Here is a 17987-nt window from a genome sequence, read left to right on the forward strand (position 1 = left end):
AAGCAGATTTCCGTAATATTGCTTTGCTGGATTGTTTTGTAGCGTAAAGCTAGTAAAGCCACACTGCACGGGTCAGAGCCGAGTTTTGAGCGAGTGTGCGCCGCCTGTTATGCGCATGCGCGAGAACCGCGTGACATCACGAGAGGCGCAGGTCCGGAGATGCGTCGCCACCTCGCTGCCGGCGCCGCCGGCGTGCGCTCCTCTCCGACGCGTGACCTCGTGTTTACGACAGTTGCGCCGCGCGCTACTGCGCATGCGCGAGGAGGGTGCGCGGAGAAATGACGGTCGCGCTCAACATGTAAGCTCTGGTAAGCTAAGGAGAGTCGAGCCGCTGCCAAACGGCGCAGAAGACTGGAAAATGTAAATTCTTCCGATCCCGAGGTTGTCGCCTGGCAGTTCGCCGTCGAGCAGCCAAGGCGAAACGTGCGGCCGAAACACCGGAGCGCTTTACGCTACGTATATGCGTACGCTACGTATACTTACGCTACGTATACTTACGCTACGCTACGTATACTTGGCAGCAGCGGCAGCAAGCCGTGAACACCATTTGAAAAACTGCTCTTTTGCAGTGCCGTCTACTTCGAGGCCCCACCGAACGTGCATACGAAGCGCTGCGTCGACTTCTGGCTCTACATTTCACGGATCCGCCCCAGTGACGAGGGATTTCCTGGCAAGAAGTCATCTGCACATGCGCGCCCAGCCAGCTCGACCCAACAAAAAGCGGAGCATCTTCGGCTGCCCGTCACTTGGCAGCAGCGGCAGCAAGCCGTGAACACCATTTGAAAAACTGCTCTTTTGCAGGTTAGTAGCCCTATGTTTCCATAATATCCATTTTAATAGTATTTCTGCTGCTGCTGCTGCTGCCATTTGCTGACATTTGTTGACATTTGCTATGCTTTTTGCATTACTGAGATTCGTTTTGCGAGTACTTCTGTACACTTCAAGCAATGTCTGATTCCTGTAGCACGTGTGATGTGATCATCTCTGAGGATGAGCCATTTGTGGAATGTTCCAAATGCGAGAGCAACTATCACTTTGGAAAATGTGCTGGTCTTACTGAAAAGACCTTCAAATCGAAGTATGAGGCCACAAAGAAAGCGTGGCAGTGCCCATCATGCAGAAGTGCAGGAAGTAGCAATACATGTAGTAAAGAGAGTAGTGGCTCTGAAACAGATATCAAACTCGCGCTCTTCTCAATTAACCAAAAGTTAGAGCGGCTGATGCCCCTGGCAGAAAAAATTGAAAGCATGGAGGAGTCTCTTAGCTTCATATCTTCGAAGTTTGATGAATTTGAGCAAAAGGTCGGCCGCCAAGAGGCTGATATCATGGACCTAAAAAAGAGGATATCGGAGCTTGAGAAAAAGGATGACTTAAATCAGGCAGCACAAGCTCAGTTTGAAAAAGAGATACACGATCTTGAATTCCGAAGCAGGCAGCTGAACTTGGAACTGCATGGCATACAAGAAGTGCAGGATGAGGATCTAACAGTCATATTAAATAACGTGGCTGATAAACTTCGAGTGCCTCGCTTGATGGAATCGGAGATAGCAACTGTTCATCGACTTCCCGCTAAACGTGATAAGACGCCAGGCATCCTTGTGCGTTTTGCGAAGCAAGCTACAAGAGAAAACTGGTTGAAGAACAAGAAGAACCTAAAAGATAGCGACCCGCCCATTTTCATGCAAGAAAATTTAACACGCCGAAATAGAGAACTGCTTCAGGCAACTAAAGTCTATGCCAAAGAAAAAGGCTATAAGTTCACTTGGTATGTCAATGGAAAGGTTTTCGTTAGGCGAAGTGAGGGAATGAGTGCCATTCATGTGAAGGGAAAGAGCGATTTGGATCGGCTATAGCACTCAGCATGGTATCTTTAGAGTTTCTTCTTGAAACATAATCGACATGCAGCAGATGTATTATCTGCCGAGTGACTTGAACCGCACTGCTTCGTGTGTTGCGCCGACAACGCTTAACGCTATTCACCTGAACGCACGCTCTGTAAAAAACAAGCTATTGTGTTTAGAGGAGTTCTTTGGCGAATTTTCATTTGCTTTTTCTTTGATCATGCTCAGTGAGACTTGGAGCACAGATGATTCCGACGTTTTCAGGATGACCAATTACAAAACTTATTACTTGAACCGCTCCGGCCTCCGGGGGGGTGGAGTGGCTTTACTGGTGTCAGATGACATTGAATGCGACAAGTTGGACTCGTACAGTCTTATTACTGAAGATTTTGAAGTGCTATCAGCCTGTACTGGAAGGTTCGTGTTTTCTGTTTGCTATCGTCCACCGAAGGGAAATATGGTTAGGTTTTTGGAATTTTACGACTGTTTTCTTTCATTTATAACAGATAACAAATACACTCTAATAGCTGGAGGTGATTTTAATATCGATATGTTGAAGGATAATTCCTCTACTAGAGACTTTAACGCAGTCTTGGCCTCGAACGGATTTATTAATCTTATTAACGATCCAACAAGGGTAACACAAGAAAGTGAGTCACTTCTTGATCTGCTGATTACGAACACTTCCCAACCGATAGTTGAGTCGGGCGTAATATCATGTGCGATCAGTGACCACCTTCCAGTGTTTGCATGCATAAATAAGACTAGACTGGTAAAGTACCGACAGGAGAAAGCGAAGTACCAAAGTATAACCAATGACGTTACCAGTGACGCAAATGAGGCTTACGATGAGTTCCTCCGAGTATTTAAACAGCTCTACCATTACTCTTTCCCGCTAAAAGTACGTGCAATAAAGCGTAAAACTCGCAAACCTTGGATATCTTCTGAGTTGCGCCAAGAAATTAAAACGAAAGACAAACTGTACAAAATCTTTTTAAACACACCTTCAACAGATGACCTAAGCATTTTTAAGAAATACAGAAATAGATTAACAAAAAAGCTACGTCTCGCTCGTGCGGAATACTTCGCGACATTTCTTGAAATTAAAAATGGTCGCCACGATCTGTTGTGGTCAAGGTTGAATTTCTTACTGAGGCGTGAGCAACCACAGGGTGCCCCGCGGGCTTTAAAGCTTGATAATAAAGATGTATCCGGCAGAGAGTTGGCAGATGCCTTCAACAACTTTTTTACCACCCTTGCCCATAACACCCCGTCAAGTGATTTCAACACCTATTTTAGCTCTTACAATAGGGACACAATATTTCTGAACCCAGTTACGACAGAGGAGGTTATATCAGTCGTACAAAGCCTAAATAACAGCCATAGCTATGACATTGACGGCATTCAAGTGAGGCCTGTCAAGCATGTTATAAGAGTTATTGCCCCTGTTCTTGCAGATATATTTAACTTATGCTTTACTACGGGCACATTTCCTAAAAAAATGCAAATAGCCAAAGTAACGGTTTTGTATAAGAAAGGAGACCGCAATGATTTAGGAAATTATAGACCAGTATCGATACTCCCAATCTTCTCGAAAGCCTTTGAAAAAGTTCTGTATACACGGTTGTCTGATTTTATTGATAAACATGACCTTTTGTCACCTAATCAATTTGGGTTTTGTAAAAATAAATCTGCCGAGTTAGCCCTACTCGAACAAAAGGAATATATACTAACACAGTTTGAAAATAAGGCCTTTGTTATTGGTGTCTTCGTGGACTTCTCGAAGGCATTCGATTTAGTAAACCACAGTGTACTCCTGAAAAACTTGGAGCGTTGTGGTATTCGTGGACTGGCTCAAATGATCCTGAAATCATATCTTTCGCATAGAAAACAGGCTGTAAGCATAGACAATGTGACATCTGAACTAAAACTTGTTACTTCTGGCGTTCCCCAGGGTAGTATATTGGGACCATTACTTTTTAATATGTACCTAAATGATATCTCCAACATTAACTCCGCCGCTAAATTTATTATCTACGCTGACGACACTAGCATCTTTTTTACTGGAAATGATCTTGATCTCCTTGTTCGGGAATGCAATGACACCTTGAGTGAATTACAAAAGTGGTCCGAATCCAGATACATGCGTATAAATGAGAAGAAAACAAAAGCTGTCATATTTCGTCCTAAAAACAAAGTACTTCCTTCCCCCATCGAGATTAAACTAAACTCGCGACGTATAGACATAGTTGAACAATTTAAATGCCTTGGAGTAGTTTTTTCTTCCAGCATGTCTTGGGAACACCACACGGACCATATTGTCACGAAACTGGCTCAAATAACCGGAGTCATAAGTCGGCTCAGATACGTCATTCCAAAAACAGTAAAGTTACTCCTCTATAATTCACTTTTCTACTCCTATTTAAACTACTGCCATCTAGTGTGGCGCACAGCTACGGTTAGCTGTCTTCAGCGTATCTACATTTTTCAGAAAAAGTTTCTTCGTCATGTTTACAATGTCCCCTGGGACTCGCCAAGCAAAGATCTCTTTCTACAAAGTGGTGTGCTAAAAATACACAACTTGTATAAATATCGCTTGAGTGTCCGGTTTAAACTCGAAACACGTAGAAATGTAAACCACATACGTAAACTTGCTGAACTACATACCCGAGATGCAAGCTACACAACAAGGTATGCGGAGACATGGATAGTCCCGACCCCACGGTTAAACTCGGGTAGAGAACGCCTGCAGTTCACTCTTCCGTCCCTGCTGAACGCGTATATATATAATAATTTTGACCTTTTCAGTTCGTCAAACAGGTCTTTGCGTGCTTTGTATGCTAGCATGTAGGATTTTTTGTCTTCTGCTTTTTTTTTCTTCTTTCTCTTTTTTTTTCTTTGCTGCCATTACCTGTGTCTACCCTATGTGAATATTGTGTTAATATTGTATAATGTTCTTTCGTTTTCTCTTGTACCTGCTCATTATTGTATACTTGTTATCACGCTTTGCAACTGCCTTTTGTATTAAAAGCCTTGCTGTCAAGCTGCTGCCAAGCGAAAGGGGGCTGCGGCTTAGTCAAGCTGTCTCTCAGCTTTTTCTGCGCCTCCGCTGTCTGTATCTTTACAAGGCAGAAATAAAGAATTTGAATTTGAATTTATATCTAGGCATAGCAGAGCCACGGCCGCTCTCCATTGAGCGGCCGTGGCAGAGCTAAGCCAATGCCAATTTTTTTTCACCTGACGCTACGAAACGCATTCTTGGCGTCGTATTATTTTTCGAGGACAGCTTTGGCATTGCTAAAGCGACAGGAAAGGGAAGAGACAGGCTTTCGCTTCGTGCTGCCGGTTGTTCGTTGTTCCGGCTAGCGCTGTGGAGGGGAAGTTGGCGGTGCGGCTAGTGTGTACCGCTAGTTCCGGCACTTTGAGCGCAGTTTGGCACTGTGTACTTCCAAAACGGATGGTCGAGTGCAGGCCTGGTCGTCGCTAGCCTTTGCGATGCCAATGTATTGCAGCCAGCTGTTTACAGCCTACAACAGCGACAGCGAACATCTCGTATCTCATGAAGAAATGTGCAAACAGCACATCACAATAACATGTTGCCATGAGCCAGCCTCGATCCGTTTCTTTGGAGAACTCGAGCAGCGGTCTAGCTTGTCGACGAGTGAAAGTTACTTGAGTCTCCGCCGTTTATCACAACCCGCAAACCATCATCTGCTTCCATGGCGGCTGCAGCTGCACTATTTCAGCACTAACCATGGAGCAGGTGCAGTTTTCCTGAACTAGACTCGAACTTCTTTCAAACGAATGCCGTGGTTCAGAGGGCGCTGTTAAGATCGGCGTTAGCAAGAAGTCAGCACCCACGTTTATCCTGGATGGTTCCGAGAAACCCCTGTCTACCCAACAACGTGTTTGCCTCAAGGCGTGCCGAATGGACCTTAGAGGCAAGGGCAATGTACGTTGCTGGGTCTCAGTGCGGGACCCCACAGGAACAAGAGGACACAAGCGACAATAGCCTCGTATACACGGGGCCCGACGTTGCGGGTCGGGTCGGGGCACGCCAGATGTCGGGCTAACCAGACCGACCCCACCGCGTTTACATGAACCGGTTTTCTGTCGGGCAGAGACCGTCGCTACCCCTAGCGTCGAGCGAGCAAACCACACGGATGCTAGAGGAGGAGGAGGAACGCCCGGACGAAAAGTTCCCTTTCCCGACTGCTGCTCTTCCCGGTCGGTTGGTTCGCCCGTTCGCGTGCGCGCTCTCTTCGAAGTCGTCAACGGCTCGCTTTGATTTACAATGGCTGTCTCCGCTGCTGTGTTGAGGTTCATGTTATGTTTGAATCAGCTCTATTTCATGGCGATTTTAGTGTCATGGATGAATGTGCACAACATGGTGCTTGGCGTGCAGACGTACCGTCAAAACGTTCGCTTTCGCCGCTTCCGAAGTCTCACGTCAGAATGGTCTCGTTCAAGACTGAGCGACGACTGGTCCGATCAAGAAGTCGCCGTCATGTTCGGTTAGTATTGCATTTCCTTGTCCCTACATAGTATAAATGCCTGATACAAATCAAGGGTTAGGACACGGTGTCATGTGTCGCTCTGGAAAGCGCCATGGAACACTGCTAAAGAGTGAACTGCAGCACGAATTCATAGTTTGTACGTTGATGGTCTCGTTCTTTCCGCATCCTGATAAATATGCCACTGAAGAAACTGAAATCTCTCGCATTATTAGTGAGGAAAAATGTCTGCTCTCTTCATTCTTTTTTTCCCCATTATATGTCCGGATACGGATGTGGCAGATCGGAATTTTTACTGAACATCTTCTCGCAGTGCTTGACTGCATGGCACCGCAGGAGAAGAAGCGAAGGTTGTGGACAAAAAACCGGTCCACAGATTGGTGGGACAGCACGGTAAGCGAAAACTTTGACAAGGACTGGCTGGAGAACTTCCGAATGTCGCGGTGGAGCTTTTGTGAGCTTGTCGCATTGCTGCGGCCGTACATGTCACCTGCGGAGTGTTTTGTGAGGACTCCAATTCCAGTGGACAAAAGGATTGCAATGGCCCTCTACAAGCTTGCAAGCTGCTGCGAGTACCGGGTGGTTGGAAACCAATTTGGCGTCCACAAAAGCACCGTGAAAAAGTTTGTGTACTTTTTCTGCCTCACGGTCGCAACACACCTCAAAGAGAAGTACATAAAGCTACCATCACCACAAGAAGCTACGGAAATAGCCAGACGATTTGACGAGAAATGCCACCTGCCACAATTGTTCGGAGCTATTGATGGTACCCACATTCCTATAACTGCGCCGAAGGATGGTTACCGCGATTTCATCAACCGCAAGCAGTGGGCCTCGTACAACATGCAAGCGGTGGTGGACGACCATGGACTGTAAGTGCACTTACTTCTTTCAGCTTCCTCAATTAATTTGTCGCATTAAACATGTGTTCCGGAGTGTATGATTAAAAGGCAAAGATGTCAGCAATAGTTCTGAACAACAGGGTTGTGTCATGAGTCATGACTACCACAAATTCCTGTATGCAATCTTTTACGTGCAAGGGGCATATTTCATCTGTCCGCAATGCATTTTCTTTCTAATTATTGTATGTTTTCCAGAAAAGGTGTGCAGCATAAAACGATAAATAAGCTTAGCATATCTCTAATGTATGAAGTATCCAGCCTATTATTACTGCCTAAAATATGCAGAACCACTCTTGGGCTTCATACAAAAGAGTCTAGGTTTCTGAATTGGACCACTGTTTTCTGCTTCAGGCAAAATAACGGCGAAATCTTAACTGTTAATGAAGTTGTAACAGTTTTAAGGAAAACTGCGCAAAACAGACAGGACAAGAAAACTCGGTCAAGTGCTGGTCTGTTTTCTCTCCTACCTCCTATCTCTTTTGCGCTTTTGCGCAGTGTTCCTTAAAATGATCGCACACCAATTAGCCGAACAGTTTGCGCTTATTAAGAGTCCTTACCAGGGAAGTGTTTGACTCCGTTGCTAATACGTGCATGCATTTGCGTATGCAGGTTTCTCAACGCATCATGCCGAGCTCCTGGTTCTGCCCATGACTCGACGGCACTGAAAATGATGGAGATTTATAAGAGGAGCGAATACCTCTTGCCCCAGGTCCACCGGGAATTTGAAGGGAAAACATTCCGCTTCATGTTATTGGCAGACCCAGCGTATCCGCACTTGCCGTGGATTCTTAAAACCTACACAGGCAAACTCACAAGTGAACAAGAGTCATTCAACGCCTACCACAGCAGTGCACGAAACTGTGTCGAACAAGCATTTGGAAGGCTGAAAGGACGCTGGCGCATCTTGCTCAAGCGCACAGATATATTCTACAAGTTCGTGCCTACAGTTGCTCTTACAGCATGTGTCCTCCATAACTTCTGCGAAATGCGGTCGGAGGAGTACAGCGAACTGTGGTCCCGTATAGCCTCAGATGCGAACATTGACTTGCAGCAGCCTACAAGCAGACCATGCACAGCATTGCAGTGTGAACTGAGAGAGTGCCTGAAGGACTATTTAGCGAAAAATTTTCCACTGCGTACAAGCTCATTTCGATGAAACATGAGGCTCATTCAAATGTCAATTCCAGAAGCAGAACTTTATTAAATTGTAACAAAAATGCGTATATATCACTGATTGCACTGAGAAGGAACATCAAAGAGTGCCACAGTTTGTATGGTGTATGACTGTTGTATGCTCGCTGCTCATTGTCTTTCCTGCGGTGTCGACGCGCGCATCGTGTCTGGCCACTGTGTTTCGTGCCCATTTTCAGACACCTGACTTTGTCGCACATTTGAAAGAGCAGTGCAGCGTTGCTGTGGTGTAGTGCTCTTGGGGAGTTCTGTTCTGTTGCCCTGTGTCAAGTTATGTGGCATAGCTATGTTGCCCACCTGTGTTGCCCGCATGTGCATTTGCTCTTGGTATGTTGGCATGTGGCGTTCCTGCTGCTGAGCTCTGGGCATGTACTGTTGTTGCTAGTAGGGAGGGGGGGTATGGGGATAATGTGTAGCAGTGTGTCTATGTGACAGTGTGAACGGAACCGTTGGTGTCTGTGGCTGCAGGGCGCTAAGCAAGGCTTGTTGCTGAGAAAAAAACTGTGTCATGAGAGCTTGAGTTCCTTGCAAAAAAGAATTACTAATTCCTTCTAGGAACCCCTTCATTGTCTCTTGCTCCTGTTTCAAGAAGTATTGTTCTCTCTGGAATTGAAGTTCCTCTCGCTGCTCCCGTGAAGTCATGTTTTTTTGCATTGCTGTGAGGAGATCTTCAAATTGATTTTCTCTTGTTCGACGGCGTTTGGCTGGTGGTGCTGACGTGGATGAGCTCCCAGCTGAAAAGGCAAAGCGTCCTTTGTATGACACCACGGGTAAAGAAGGGCTGTTCTGAAAGTGTAGCTCTTCTCCTTTAATGTTTTCGCGCAAAGTTTTGAAGCAAGGCAATTCGTATTTTGTAGCTCCTTTACCACAATAAAACTTCAATGCAAATGCGTGCACTGAACAATGTGACGTTCCGTGCGTGAGCTACCAGGGCCCATATCTTCGGCGGAATCTCCTCTGTGCTCAACCGTCCTACTCCCTTGTCTCCCCTTAAACGGTCCGCGTTCGGCGGCGCCGCGTTGACGGAGCCCCCAGCGGCGGCAAGCCACTCAATGGGTACAATGGTACAAAGGCGCCGGCGGGAGGGAAAGCCAGCCCAATTAGGCTGCCTGGCCGTACAAGGACACAGGAGAGGCTGACAACCCGACAAGAGAAGAAAGCTGCCGGCGGGAGACAAACGACATTCCAACGAGGGAGGTCGGGGGTGCCGCGGCGCCGCCGTGGAAAGGAGGAAGAAAGAAACAATCCAGCCGGGGAGACAGGAGATCGGGCGTGGCCGGCGGAGCAGATATAGCTGGAAGTGCGGACGAAAGGCACGCTGAGGACGAGATCGTTCACGAAAAGGGTCCTTCAGCGCCGAAGCCGGACGGCGCGCAGCTTCTGCCAGCAACCGACGGATCGCAACTCCGGAGCCCCTCCATCGCCCCCATGACGGCGTCGCCACGTAAGCTCGGACACCCCAGCCTCTGATGAACAATGTATAATTATTGATTACATCATTTTGTTTAAACTGAGCCATACGGTGTCTTCTTGCCTCTCCGTCCCGTGTGGACCTGCGCATTATGTGGGGTCGTCACAACAAGAATGCGCACTTTTAGCAAAGTCACTCTTGGGGTTTCACCCAACATGCTTCGTGCTACATGAATTGCGCTCTGTATTTGTATAGTAGGTTATGTGCGAAAAAAAATTTCTATCGGCCTCCATGATAGTTAAACTATGCGGAATCAGTGGATTGCAGCTGGCTTGATAATCCCTGTTCTAAAAATTGGAAAACTAGTTTTTGAGGAAAGGAAATGGCGCAGTAATTGTCTCACATATCTATGTGGACACCTAAGGGAAGGGATACAGGAGGGAGTGAAAGAAGAAGGAGAGAAAGAGGTGCCGCAATGTAGTGCTCCGGAATAATTTTGACCACCTGGGGATATTTAACGTGCACTGACATCGCACAGCACACGGGCGCCTTTGCGTTTCGACTCCATGTACAGAAAATTCTGTAAACTTGCATTCAAGTTACCATGCATACAGATCCAAAAAGGCACTTTAGTTAAAGTTTCACCATGAAGCTCAATTTTAAGGCGGAAGCCTTTAATGTCTCATCGTTGTAAGCAGGAGTCGTCCACAGAAATGTCACGCTTTTAAATTGGTCGAAATGGGCGTGGCGTCAAAGTGCCCCTCTGATTTTTTTTCTTTTAATCGAAATCCACAAGTTGAAGTTCAATAAACTTACATGCATTTAGATCTGCAAAGCTTTCAGTGTCCTCTTCATCTCTCTGTGAGCCTGGTGTGTCATTGTTACAGACACCTGAAACGACACCATCCCTTTTGATCAACATCACCATCATCAGTCTGGCTACGCCCATTGCTGGGAAAAGGTCCCTGCCTCACATTCCTACATTAAACCGGTAATGTGCTTGCCGCGGCCACGTTGTCTCCGCAAAATTCTTAATCTCATCCTCCCACCTAAACTTTCTGTCAACCCCTGCTACACTTGCCTCCTCTAGTTGTCCACTCCGCGGTTATCTTGCATTCGCATTACATGCCCTGCCCAACCCCATTTCTTCCTCTTGATTGCGACTAGGATGTCATTAACCAGCGTTTGTTCCCTCACCCATTCTGCCCGCTTCCGGTCTCTTTACGTTACACCTTTCACTTTTCTTTCCGTAGCTCGCTGCATTGTTAGCCTCATTGTTAGTCTCCACGTTTCTGCCCCATAGGTGAGTACCGGTAAGATACAGCTGTTGTGTACTTTTCTCTTGAGGGATATTGGTAAACTGCCATTCATGATCTGACAGAACCTGCCATATGTGCTCTACCTCATTCTTAATCTGCCAGATATTTTTCTCTCGTTATTTGGATCAGCGGTCACTACCTGCCTTAGGTAGACATATTACTTTACCACTTCCAGCACCTCGCTACCAGTTGTGAGATGCTGTAGTAAAGTTTCGATGCTTCTTTTCTCTGCACCAGAGGTGCGCCGTCAGAGGCGGTTTGCTGACTTGAAGGCTCCTTGCACCTAAGGTGCCCCGTCGGTGATGGTGCAATGACGACTTGCAACAGCGGGAGGTAACGAGAAAAATAAGTTTTAGATTATATACAAGCGATTTACAAAATGCACACCATATTAAACAGAGTGGCAGGTAAGATGGAACTGGCTAAAAGAGAAATCTTTCCTCCTGGGCTTAGCCGAAAACGCAGAGCATCTAAAACAATAGCCCAGAACGAAGTATTGGGCAGTGGGCTCCCGGGTTCGGTTTTAAACTCTCAGGAGTCCATAGGAAGCATGCAATAGCAGCAAGCCTGAACACGAGAGGCTTCTTTCTGCGTACTACCCCCTTCAATTTCAACAGTAATAACTTCTCAAAACACAAAATCCAAAAAAGACATCAAATGATTCACAAAATGCGATGCACAGAGCGATCTCCACAAAAGCGTTTGGCTCTCGGAATCGCGCGTTCCGCCCTACAGCTTTGACAGTGCATGGAAAAACCCTTTCTCAAGGTAAAAAAAAGACTAGACGGACCCCGGAGGCTCTTTCTGCAGGGGTCAATCGGGTGCCTTCCCAGAACACCTCTGCGGTTCAGACGCTTAGAACTTAGCGGTAAGCCGGAATATCCCCAATGGGAGGGGGGTATTCGTTGCGCCCCTCTGCTGCCAGCGGCTTCCTGAAGGGACGGTGACGGGTCGAAGTTTTACAAGAGTAATGGCCCTGACGAACCGCTGACCCCTGGCCATGGCGCCTGTCTCCTCAACGGCTTCCGGCGTTGTCCGACAATCCGGCGCCCCCGTGTAGCTGCCTGTAACCAGTCACCCTTCCTACCCCCCCCCCCCCCCCTCCCCCTCAGACCGTCTAACACGCCTCATGCTGACTCATCGGCCCCTACAGGTGTTCACAAGGCTGTTGAACATTAGTTTTCTTCATATTAATTTTAAGACCCATTGGTCTCGTCCGGTGAGTTGCTTAGCAAGGCAATGTCGTCAGTGAATTGCACATTACTAGGGTATTTTGCATTAACTCTTATTCCTAACTGTTCCCATTCCAGATCTCTGTATACCTCCTGCAAACACGCGGGTATTTAGGCACCCATTTTATCCAGTAATATATCCGGACAGCTTTATTTTTGAAAGGCTGCTTTATTGGTGTATGTAAAACAGTTTTCTAAATCATGCACTGGTAATGTCAGTCGGAAGCCGCATTGAAATGAATTCAATATATTTTTTATTGTCTACCAGCACACATAAAAATGTATATTACCCATGGAGATGGCCACACTCTTCCACAGATTTTGGCCTGATTTTGTGGTTGTCTGATTTCTGCGCAGGAGCAGGACAGTGAAATAAAATACATGAACACCTTTTTATTGCAATTGATTCCCTTCGCGCACTCGCAAAAGTTTCCAAAACCTTTACAAACAGCTTTACAGTAGCTGAATTCAAACGTCCTCTGTATTTCTTTATTGTTCTTATTACATAATGCACGCGGTACTGTAATGAGCATTCCCATACGCTAACACTATCCTCTGAGGGGTCGTTTTCCCTGTTACGCACAGTGATATACATTTTCAGCAAGTATTGCTTTCCCTCTTTCAGGTACGATTTAGCGCAAGCTGTACGTAATTCAACGCGGTTGCCTCGACAAAAACATTTGTTAGTTCGTTGTAGAAAAACGTCTTTGGTTTCAGGTCTTTAAGGTGGACATGGGACTAAACTTCAACAACTTATTTTAATTACCTAATCTTACAAACTCGGAAAATAAAGTGACCACGACTTTTCGTATGTGGGTCTAGCAAGCGACCTGTCTCCGGGAGGGCGCGTGGTCAGCGGGCCTGTCCCATGTTTTTTTTTTTAGTTTCCGACAGCATTCTCCTCCTTAGCTCGCTGTGATACAACACCACAAAAAAGTATGCCACCGTCGTTTACAAAACCAGCTAACAACAAATTGATCTCAGGGGGCCGCATGACACGAGTGCTGACATGCACTGAATCTACTTACCATCTTGGACGCTGTCAACGTCGATGTCGGCCACTGCAGCGGAGTCGACACCGTACACACGTGCCTGAACGAGTGGCCTGTGACTCAACAAGTCACTCATGCAGGCGAACCACCTCCATGCTGATGGGGACGCTCCGCTCTTGTTCTGTTCCAACAGCTCCTAAAATCCACGAATAAATTTACCTGGGAGGTCACACATGGACGACTTTTTCAATACTTACAAGCGTAAACCTTTTCTTCATGTTCTTCCAGCAGGTGCGCAGCTGTTCCCATGTAAAATTATTACCCATACCGCGCATCTCCCGCTCCAATTCTTTATACACTTCTTGGTTTCGCTGGCGCTTGCTGTCGAGAGCTTCGCTCACGTTTTTGGCTTCTATAAGCGCCAAGAAACATCGAAGAGAATCTTCGCTCCATGCCGCGCGCGCGCTCGTACTCGTCATGGCACTCTGCCATTTTTGCCTCAATACGGGACCGGAAAAAATATCTCCGAGTTCTTGCGCAGCGCGAGCCAGACCAGAGAGGAGGAAAGAGAGGAGGCACGAGAGGAGGCGCTAAGCCGATGCGGCAGCGTATACATGCTCTTTCCAACCGGGTCGGGCAGAGCCAACCCACCCCCTGCAGTCGGGCTGGCCCAGCTCGACTCGACGGTCACTTTGCTCGACCCCCTAGCGTATACATGAGCCCGACAACCGGTTCTCGGCCCGACAGCCTGCTTAACCCGACTTTTGTCGGGCTCATGTAAACGCCCAGTATGGCGGATGTCAAGGGCCGTCGTCGGCTCTTCTGCGTATCGAGTATCGCGGCGGGCTGGCGGGGGACTTCCGCAAACTTCAAGAACGTCCCCAAAGGACAAAGGCCCACTTCCGCCCTTTTGACGGTCTCGCATTCCGACCCTTCGTGAATAATGTCTTCTGACGGACAGGTGTCGGCGGCCCAGGGGAACCTTCGGCGCGTCCGAGAACCTTGCTTCCCGGAATCAACCCAGCAAACCACAAACCTCCCATAGATGTCCAGATTAAGTCTGAACGTCTATGTACCAAACCAAAATCTCTCAGACGTCTTATCTACCAACCTTTTTTCATGGAAAAGCTGCAGACGTACCCATGACATCATATCTGCCTTAACCTAGACTTCTCGTAGATATTACTTGTCACGTCCTGGGTATGTAAGTGAGATGTATAATTTAAGAATTCCATATTTTTCAATCGTTCGATATTTCGTGTTGCCTTACTGCATTTAAAGTTTGAAATCGCTGTTGACTACAAATTGGAGGCATGACCAGCGCTGCCTGTGTTTTTGTGTTTTTTCGTGCTCGCTTCACGGCAACATTATCCTGCCTAGAAAGAAGAAAAATACGGGAAGTAGTAAAGACAAATCTGAATGCACACGCATCAGGTTTCTGACTCAACTGTACGCAGTTGGTTTGAAATGCCAGTCACTTTGGTCAGGATTCGCATTGTTATTTCATTACTATTCTTACATTCAATTTATACCTTGTGCTGCAGCCTGCAAGCTTACTCAACCACACTGAAAAGTGAGGACACACTAAAAAACTTGTTTGTTATTTAGCAGCCAGGACTATATAGTAACCATTTTTTCTGATTAAGCATGTTTTATTCAACTTATCCAACTATTTAAAATACAAGAATTGGTTCAGTTCAATTTTTGGGAGTTATTTTTTTTTTCAAAAATGTCTTAAATCTGCTAATCGCTCTAGCAATGATAACTATTGAAATGTTGAGCTGAGGAAAGCTTAGGCATTTGTGTTGCTGAATGTGTGACCTCATATTTCTTGAGAATAAACTTCTTGAGTCCCGCTTTTTATCATCATGTCAACACTGTAATCATGTCCAGTGCAGGCCAAAAATTTCTCCAGTTAACCCTGTGCCAGCGGCGGCCCCCTTATCCCAGCAAACTTCCGAACCTCATCTGCCCACCTGCCCTGATCCTCTCTGCTGTGCTTGCATTCTCTCTGAATCCAGCCCGTTACCCTAATGATAATTGGTCATCTTGCCTTCATGCTACATGCGCTGCCCATATGCCTGTTCTATGCTGCGGACAGGCGGCGGCGGGGAAAGTGCGGTGCATTGTCAAAGCCGCCATCGCGTTGTAGTTCGTATCGTATTTTATCAATAATAGCGCAAACTGCGCATGGCGATTGCAGCTGTGAAAAAAGTAATATGCTACAATTTAAAAATAATTAACTTATTTTTCATGCCACACCAAGCCTGCTACTAAGTACAAAAAAGAGACGATACAAAATATGTGACAGTTCGCACATCCGCACGAGGCTAGGTTCAGCCATGGCGGCAGTGGTAGAGCGCAGGGCGTGTGCGATTTCAATCGTGTTCCGTGGGAACATTGTGTTTGAAGAACCTCGTTTGTTTGTTTGTTTGTTTGTTTGTTTGTTTGTTTGTTTGTTTGTTTGTTTGTTTGTTTGTTTGTTTGTTTATGGGGTTTAACGTCCCAAAGCGACTAAGGCTATGAGAGACGCCGTAGTGGAGGGCTCCGGAAATTTCGACCACCTGGGGTTCTTTAACGTGCACTGACATCGCACAGTACACGGGCCTCTAGAATTTCTCGTGTACTGTGCGATGTCAGTGCACGTTAAAGAACCCCGACACAGAATTAATTATTCCCTTATTATTGCTGGCGAGGTTGTTCAACCGTTCTTTCCTTGATGGAGCTGAAGGAAGACAGTTTGCTTGCTTTTACTACTCGGTGAAGTGGACCCGTCAGTACGAATTAGGACTACAAGTCGTTTTCACCGGCTGGGATCGTGACCTTTCTTGGTGCGTACTCAGTCTCAGTTTACTAATTGAAGTGTATTTTATGCTATTTTTGCGTTCGTAATGAAAAAATTCTAACGCATTTATCGGCACGTTATATTTTTACGCTCACTCGTTTGGCTGTTTTGCCAAACTCGCTGTGTATTGAAACAAAGGCTGGTGATGTATGCAACTGGCCTCTACTACCGAAATGTGGGCATGCGTTCAGATGGTGTGCCGAAGTGCGTGTGCAAGCACACTCCGCTCAGCACGACTGCCTTTTAGTGCTGCAAGGGCAACCTTTCTCGCTTCATAGACTTGCGTCGGTAAAAGTGGCGTAAATTACTGGGTTTGTTTGTTGTGGTTGCTGTGCCATTCTCTTGTCACCTGTTAAAGTGAACAATTATGCTTTCTTTTGCAGCAACCCTGGCCTATTGGGCTCGGCAGAAGAGTATTGATGCCACCTCAGCTGTTAACCTGACGATTATGCTCAACGAGAAGATTCAGTGAAAGCGCCGAGCGCAATAAAATACTGACGCACTAGGAAGTCATCTGCAGTGTTTTGGGCTCCCATGATGGCCATGTACTCGCTTACTCAACTGTATTTGAGCTAGCTGGAGTGCTTGGACGTCCCGACGACTCCATAGGGAAGTCTGTGGCTGGGATGCAGTAGGTCTCCGTTCCATCTGGAATTGTAACAGGTGTCAGCTGCATCTCGTATTGCAGCTGGTTCCAGTCTGGAAATGTCTCTTAAAACAGTAGGACTGGAACCAGTTAGAAATTTTCACCTGGATATTGATCTATGTATAGTCATATTCTCTTTTATAGACGTCTAGGCTACGTAGACTGGGCGTACTTACATGTTCACAAATATCTGATAAATGTAGAGCGTGATGTCTGCAGTACGTACCTACAACGTGAACTGGACCACAATTTTCATGTTGTAGGTACGTAGATTTTTCGTAAACGGTACTAATATGGATGTCTAATGGAGGTGTCTAATGTCCAGCGTAAATATCTTGCTGATGTCTATGGTACGTTTTATGGTTTACTGGGAACTTTACCTCGAAGCATGGGCGTCCGGAGGGGGGGGCATGAATCCATGTGGTATATAAGTCGGGTACAACTCAAGAACGGAGCAGCACATGCCCATCAAAGGAGACCGCCCAGCAAAGCGCGTCGACCGAACAGTTTACTGTTCGGTCTCCACATGTGCGCCGCGACAGCACCGGTGGAGACTGAAGCCGCCACGGTCGTCTGTTGCCGAATATGACCCCACCTGTAACATTCAGCGCTTTTGCGCAAAAGACGCTCTCGTGCGGACATATGCGAAAGGTGAGCACCTCAGCCCTCCCCCCCCCCCCCCCCTCCTCCACCTTTAGTGGCCGGTGCAGCTGAGACAATAAACGGGGGCACCACACCTACTAGTACCTTCGCCTTTCTCCCTGTCTTTTCCCCTGCTCCAGCTCAGGTGCTCCTAGAGACGATGGCGGAAGCCGGGGCAGCAAAATCTTTTCCTTTCTTTTTGCGTTATTCTTTTAGCCTTATCCCGAACAAAGGACATCCACCCTCGGCGACACGGGAACAATGCGCCGACTGCTTCGCTCTCTTTCGCAGGCTTGGCTGCATGCACAGCCACACAAATCGACGTGATTGGCTGGAGAGCTCCCTCTGAGTTGCGTGTGCCGCTTCGTTCTTTAGTTGTAACCGACTATAGTGCTGAGAAGTCCCCTTTTCGGGAACTGGCACAAAGGACCGCCCCCTCCCCTTGCTGCGCG

General features: G+C 46.9%; 1 long non-coding RNA gene and 1 pseudogene across 3 annotated transcripts; one reads left to right on the forward strand and one right to left on the reverse strand.

Annotated features, from left to right (window-relative positions):
- The first annotated feature begins 540 nt into the window (after window positions 1-540).
- Window positions 541-16752, forward strand: LOC149327190 (uncharacterized). 2 transcript variants are annotated; one of them, XR_016285943.1, is made up of 2 exons: window positions 541-801; window positions 16631-16752. It is a non-coding gene; the product is annotated as an uncharacterized LOC149327190 (long non-coding RNA). The 2 variants fall into 2 exon arrangements; XR_016285942.1 differs by lacking the exon at window positions 541-801 and adding an exon at window positions 16096-16233.
- LOC149327191 (uncharacterized) lies at window positions 8435-13768 on the reverse strand (annotated as a pseudogene). Its single transcript, XR_016286400.1, has 4 exons — window positions 13660-13768; window positions 13439-13598; window positions 10676-10750; window positions 8435-9182 (listed from the first exon to the last, which is right to left on the reverse strand). The product of XR_016286400.1 is annotated as an uncharacterized LOC149327191 (transcript).
- Window positions 16753-17987: the final 1235 nt, after the last annotated feature.

This window comes from Amblyomma mixtum, chromosome 10, assembly GCF_055824585.1.
Source record: "Amblyomma mixtum isolate Tamu chromosome 10, ASM5582458v1, whole genome shotgun sequence".
NCBI classification, from domain to species: Eukaryota; Metazoa; Arthropoda; class Arachnida; order Ixodida; family Ixodidae; genus Amblyomma; species Amblyomma mixtum.